Here is a 7,667-nt window from a genome sequence, read left to right on the forward strand (position 1 = left end):
GGGGAAATGCATCAATGAATACAAGAGCTGAGTTTGGACATGTTCTATTGGGACCCATTGACCCTAAGAGAAGAGAAGAAGCAAGATGGTCTGGTCTGACGTTAGGGAGTTGTGTGAACTCCTGAGACCATGGACATTGACCTAGCCCATGGAAGCTAGGGCTGATAGTGATGGCCAGCTGGTATGACGTGCAGGGATGTGTGTATAAACTCCCAAACTTGTAGCTGGTACCCATTTGACCTAGTTTATAGGGCTTGTGTGAGTTGTAGCCAGAACCTGATGAGAAAAAGATGTTTGCTACTGTGAGCAAGTATCAATTGCTATAATTTAATGAACTGGACTTTTGCCTATGAATGCAGTTGCTCAACATTCCAATTAGAATGGAACATTATTCATATACAAGAACATGCTTGTCTCTTGGTGTACTGGGTTGATAGGATGTGAAATTTGTCTATCAAAACTGGGGCCAGGGGGTAGTGCAATAAAAACATGAAGTGGCTTGCTTACAATCTTTCATGGGTGTGCTTAGTTTTAGAATGAAGAGGATGCGCTATTATCCCTACTGCATAGTTTCCCTCTTTTCCAGATGGGTCTGGTAAAAAGGCATAGGGAATAATACTGGTAGGATTTTATGATTGTCAAAACTGTAATTGTAAAAGATGTATAACTAAAAGTGGGGAGTACTTATCCTTCATTCCAGGAACAGATGATACCAGGACCATCATTAACAAACAGTATAATTGGAGTTTGGGATCCCTCCCTGGACAAGAAGTGACTACAGTAGATGGTAGCAGAGATGGTGGCATGGAAAAAACAGAGTAGCTATGGAATTTAGACATATGGACACAGTAAGGCAATGTGCCCACAGGCAGGAGGTTCACTTGCAGAATGTGCCCTTTGGACATTTAAATGAATCTACATTATTTGCTTGTGTGCATCAAATATTTTTGCTCTGTTCATTTGTGACATACACAATATAAATGGGGTCAATGCATATTCAATTGTATGTGTTTTATTTATATCATGTTACGAGCAAGTATGGCTTTGCAATTTTCCTTATTTAGAGATTATACATATAGTTTATAGGTTTCGAGTTGACAAAGGTAGACTGTAATTATTAGGGTTCTGTATCAAATCAACAAGGCCCAGATTTGCAGAGATTTAGCAATTGTTTTTGTTAGGTGCCATTGAGTTGGTACCAACTCATAAGCTATTCTATGCACAACAGAATGAAACACTGCCCAATCCTGCACCAACCTCAAAATTGTTGCTACACTTGAGCCCATTGATGCTGCCACTTGGCCAATCCCTTTCACTGGGGGTCTTCTTCTTTTTCTCTGACCCTCCACCCTAACAAACATGATATCCTTTTCCAGTGACTGGTCCCTCCTGAAAATATTTCTGAAGTATAAGAAATGAAGTTTGGCCATCCTAGCCTCCAAGGAGCACTCTGGCTGCACTTCTTCCAACACAGATCTGTTGGTTTTTGGCAGCCCATGGTACTTTCAATATTCTCCTCCAACAGGATAAATCAAATGCATCAATTCTTCTATGGTATTCCTTATTTACTGTCCAGCTTTTCTATGCATATGAGGCTATTGAAAATATTATGGCTTGGGAAAGGCACACCTTAGTCCTCAAGCTGACAGCTTTGCTCTTCAACACTTTACAAAGGTCTTGTGCAGCAGATTTGCCTAATGCAATACGTTGTTTGATTTTTTGACTGCTGCTTCCATGAGCGTTGATGGTTGATCCAAGAAGAATGAAGTCCTTGACAACTCAATCTTTTCTCCGTTGATAAGAATGTTGTTTATTGGTCCAGTGGTGAAGATTTTGGTTTTCTTTACTTTGGGATGTAATCTGTACCAAAAGCTGTGGTCTTTGATCTTCATCAGTATTTTAAGTCCTTTTCACTTTCAGCAAGCAAGGTTGTATATCTGCATATCGCAGGTTGTTCATGAGGCTTCCTCCAATCCTGATGCCATGTTTTTCTTCATATAACCCAGCTCCTCAGATTATTTGCTCAGCATATAGGTTGAATAAGTATGGTGAAAGAATACAACCCTGTTGCACAATATTCTGATTTTTAAACCATTCAGTGTTCCCATGTTCTGTTTGAAAAATTGCCATGATGTACTTATTTTCATGGTGGTGAAGCCTAATACATATATAGTTAGCCATGACTAGATGGCTATAAACAACCAGTCAATTGGAGATGTAGTCTACTCCCAATATAATGGACATGTGAGAGGATCTATCTCTCTCTCTCTTCTACTGGGGACCTGGGACTCTGTAATTGTAAGCTGTTTCCTTAATAATAAACTCTCTCCATATACACATATATATGTTTCACTAGTTTTGCTTATCTAGAAAACCTGGCCTAAGACAGTATGTAATTGAAAAATTTATGAAATTCTACTTTTATATAGTTCAAAGATGATCAACAGTATATAGGCATCACTCAATCATTGTAAAAGGTATCACTTTCCATGGGTATCTACGATTTGGAGAACCATGAACAATAAAAGATTCCAGTTAACCTTTATACCTAGTTCTGCATTGCAATAGAGAAAAATGAGGACTGCTCCACAACATTTATTTCTGCTGCCTCAATTACTTGAAGTGGATAATTAGCTTAACACTTTAAGGATGATGTTGAATATGTGTTGATTTTACTTTGGTAATGATTGCTGTATTTTGACAAACTATTCTTATTATCATGCACCAAGGCACCACCTGGCATCATTGTCTATTTTAACTACTCACACATCAAGTGATCATCTATTTTATAGTATTTTCTCCATTGTATATATTGGCCAATGCATATGCCCAGATCTTAAGGCATGGCTTACAGGTTTAAGTCACATTGCTTATATTTTTAAGTATTATTTGAGGAAAATAGCGATACCATTTTAGACAGAAATGTTCCCTGAAATTCAATAACAGATTTATTTATTTATTTATTTATTTATTTATTTATTTATTTATTTATCGAGAATATTTTTTCTCAGGATTATATCAAGAAAAGAGTTGTTTCATATTTTAGGAAACAATTAAGTCTGTTAATAAACACATATTCAAATGTAAGTAGTAGATGTACAGTGGCATAATTCTTTGCACACACGTCTCTCTGTGAATAACCAAATCAAGTACATATATTTAAAGATAACTATTTATATACTTATTATTGTCCATTTCCCCACTTGCTGAAATCAAAAAGGACTTAAAATACTTACTAATAGAGATCAAAGATCATAGCTTTCCATGAGTTGCACCTCCATGTAAAGAACACAGAAATCCTCACCACTTGACCAATAAATAGCATTATGATAAATGTAGTAAAGATTGAACTTGCCAAAGACTTCATTTTGCTTGGATCAACCATCAAGGCTCGTGGAAGCAGCAATCAAGAAACCAATGACTTATTACATTGGCAAATCTGCTGCACAAGATCTCAATAAAGTGTTGAAGAGCAAAAATGTCAGTTTGAGGACTAAAGTGCACCTGACCCAAGCCATAGTATTTTCAATAGCCTCATATGCGTGTTAAAGTTGGACAATAAATAAAGAAAATTGTAAAATAATTGATGTATTTGAATTATGGTGTTGGAGATGGTGCTTCATTCTGTTGTACTGTCACTGTGGGTCAGATTCATCTCAATGGTACCTAACAACAACTAATTTCCCCAAAGAATCAAAGATATGATGCATAAATAGTCACTTGTTTCTGCCTGCTATCTACTTGCCATCAGGTAATCAACAGCAATGTTTTTGGCCCAAGTCTATTAGTGTGAAGGAGTCCACCAGCCTCTCCTGTCCCAGTCTCACTCAAGTGCTTGAGGCTTAATATTTTTTTTGACCTTGATCTAATTAGTGCCTGAGTATCCAGGATGTGCCTGCCCCTAATCCTCTAAGTATTTGGGCATAGAGACATAGTGTGCCATTTCTGATGGGCTTTGGGATGCCATAGCTTGATCTTCTACCTTCCCATCTACAATATCCTGCTAACATGAAGATACAGATCCACACTTTGGATACCACATACTGTGTCAAATTGGACCTCTTTAAGAAGAATTATTCTGCTTACTCTCCAGCGTCCACCTCCATGATGTGTTCTGTGACACAAACCATTTATTCCACTAACTAATGGTATGTCCACCATATGTCAGAGAGTATCAAATATTCAGCTTATGACAGGTGCTCACATGGGAAGTGGTTTTTAGAACTCCTAAAATAGAATCTACCCTCTCTGGAGATGGGCACTTTGCACCATAATTGAAGGAACATAAAGTTTTAAAGCAGCAAGATTGCAAACTAATCAGACATTTCTAGATAAACAAAAATTAAAGGAATTTGTAATAACCATATTAAATTTACAAAAAATAGTAAAGGAAGTCTTGGGATAGATCTGGTGATGTAAGATAAATACCAGACTGCTAACCAAAAGTTTGGCAGTACAAACCCACCAGCTGCTCCTTGGAATCCCTATACAGGGTCACTATGAATTGAAACCAACTTTACATCTCTTAAGAACAACAAGACCAAATTTACCAAAAAAAAAAAAAATACTAAAGATAGTTCTTTAGATAAAGAATCAACAACTGCAGATATCAACCTGAGATTAACATACCTGACAACATCACCAGTCCAGATATAGAGAACCAAAACAAAATAACCTGCAAAACTGAAAATACAGGTAGAGAGATACCAACTTATAATGAGGATAATTATAAAATTTAAAAAAGGAATAATGCAGTTACAGAATTTTCAAATGGCAAGGGTGTCATACAGATTTTAGAATGAAACAGATTGCATTAAACTGGGGAAGAAAGTAATAAATTACAGGGTAACTTCAAAGAAAATTATTAAATATCCTCATCAAAATAAAGAAGAAAAGCATATTTATAGACATTAAGACAGCATCAATAAAGAAAATGATAAGAAACTCCACAAGCAAAATGAATGAGCACAGAAAGTTATTTGGAACAAAGAAACTAGCAACACCACACACACACAAAACCCAGCAAAATGACAGCAATCAGTTCATACCTATCAATAATTAAACTAGGATTTTTCAATATGCTCTCTACAGAGGTATACAAAGACAAAAATCAACTAAATATCAAAAGTTGGTAAGAAATATATCAAGATAACAATAAAAAAATGAGCTTAGTGACAGTATTGATTTCTGGTAAAATGTACTTTAAAGCAAGAACCAGCATAAGAGACAACAAAGAATATTATGTAATGATTAAAGAGCCAATTAAACAAGAGAACATAACTGTATTGCATGTCTATATTCCAAATGATAGAGCTTCAAAATATATAAATCAAACTCCAAAAGAATTAAATAGGTAACTCCACAATAATAACAGGGTCGCTATGGGTCAGAATGACTGGACGGCACCTAATAACAACAAAAATAATAGTAGAGGTAGTGCTGGTATAGGCTGTGACTCATAGCGACCCTGAATAGCGTTTCTGAGACTATAAATCTTTACAGGAGCAGAAAGCCTCATCTTTGTCCCATGGAACAGCTGATAGTTTCAAACTGTTAGCCTTGTGGTTAACAACCCGACTTGTAACCACTACATTACCAGAGCTCCTTTACAAAATTAGTTGTTGTTGTTGTTATGTGCTGTGGAGTCGATTCTGACTCATAGCGACCCTGTACAGGGTTTCCGAGGCTATAAATCTTTATGGGAGCAGAAAACCTCCTCTTTCTTCCCCGGAACAGCTGGTAGTTTCGAACTACTGACCTTGCGGTTCGCAGCCCGATTCGCAACCACTATGCTACCAGAGCGCCTTCAAAATTAGTAGGAGATTTTAATACACCACTTTAAATGAAGGACAGAACAACTAGAAAGAAACTCAACAAAGACACAGAAAAACTAAACACAATTAACCAACTTGACCTCATGGACTTATGCAAAGCATTCAAACCAACAATAATACAATGTATATGTGTTAATTTTCAGTGCACATAGAACATTATCCAGAATTATGGCCAGAAAAACAATCATGTTAGACCACAAAGCAAACCTTAATAAACTTAAAAATATTTAAATACTATAGATATTTAAATACTAAAATGCTATAAAATTATAAATCAATAATAGGAAAATCAAGGGGGAAAAGAATCAAACACATTGAAATTGAATAATAGGTGAAATGCAGATCGAGAGCACGAACAAGATAGTGGATTGGGTGGATGTGTAGTAAAGAGCTCCGCCAACAACAACACAGAATACCTGACCAAGCAGGCTCAGGGGATTGTCCCAGAACTCTGAGCCACATATAAAGGAATATTATAAGCAACAGGGCAGGCCACTGGCTTAATGGGCCAGACACAGGATCTGGACCCAGCAGAAAGCAGCAAGTTTTGTTTGAACATGCAATATATTGGAAGCAGGCCACACACCCCAAGGAAATGTCCTTTCAGTGACAATGAAAGCAGTGCTCAAAGGAAATTTTATAGCAATAAACACAAACATTCAAAAAGAAGAAAGAACTGAAATCAACATCTTAATCCAAAATCTCCAAAAATTAGAAAAAGAGTAGCAAAAAAAAAAAAAAGGATTAATCCTAAAAGAATGCCAATAAAGCAAAAGAAATTTTAAAAAGAATGTTGTTCTTGTTAAGTGCTGTTGAGTTTGTTCCAACTTATAGTGACCCTGTATAAAGTTTCTAAGGAGCAGTTGGTGTGTCTGAGCTGCCAACCTTGTGGTTTTCAGTCCAGTGCTGATCCTACAGCACCATAAATCCAATAAAGAATGGAGCAGAAACAATAGGAAAAAAATCACTAACAATAGAAAAAAATCAACCACTTTTTGCAGATGATATGATCTAATGCATAGAAAATACTAAAGGTGCAGTGAGAAAATTACTGGAACTCATTGAAAGATTCAGCAAAGTGGGAGGGTATAAGATTAATGTACAAAATCAGTCAGATTCTTTTACACTAATAAAGAGAGCTCTGAAAGGAAATCAGGAGAACAATACCATTTACAAAATAGCCACCCAAAAGATGAAATAATTAGGAATAAATTTAACCAGAGAAACAAAACACCTATTTTAAAAAACTACAAAACATTACTATAAGAAACCAAAAAAGATATATATTAATAGAAGAATATACCATGCTTACAGATAGAAAGTCCTGGTGTGGAATTGTTGGTTAATGTGCTGCACTGAAAAGTCGGTTTGAACCACAAACCTGTGGTTCAAGCTCACCAGCTACTCCTTGGAAACTATGTACAGTGTCACTATGGGTTAGAACAAACCCGACGGTACTTAACAACAACAACAGACAGGAACACTTAACATTTGAAAATATCAATCCTACCAAAATTGATCTATAGACAAAATGCAAATGCAATCCAATGTCCAAAATCATTCTTTAAAGATATTGAGAACTCTTTTAGTCTGGGTTCTTAAGAAAAGCAAAACCAGTGAAGCTTCCTATTGTTGTGGTTGTTGTTAAGTGACATAAAGTCAGTTCTGACACATAGCAACCATGCAAAGGATTTCTGAGGAGCAACTGGTGGGTTTGAACTGTTGACCTTGTGATTCACAGTTCAGTGCTGATCCTACAGTGCCATACCATGGGTCCCAGTGAAGCTTATATATGTATATATAAAGAGACATTCATATCAAGGAAATGGCTTA

Source organism: Chrysochloris asiatica, unplaced genomic scaffold (genome assembly GCF_000296735.1).
Source record: "Chrysochloris asiatica unplaced genomic scaffold, ChrAsi1.0 scaffold00259, whole genome shotgun sequence".
NCBI classification, from domain to species: domain Eukaryota; kingdom Metazoa; phylum Chordata; class Mammalia; order Afrosoricida; family Chrysochloridae; genus Chrysochloris; species Chrysochloris asiatica.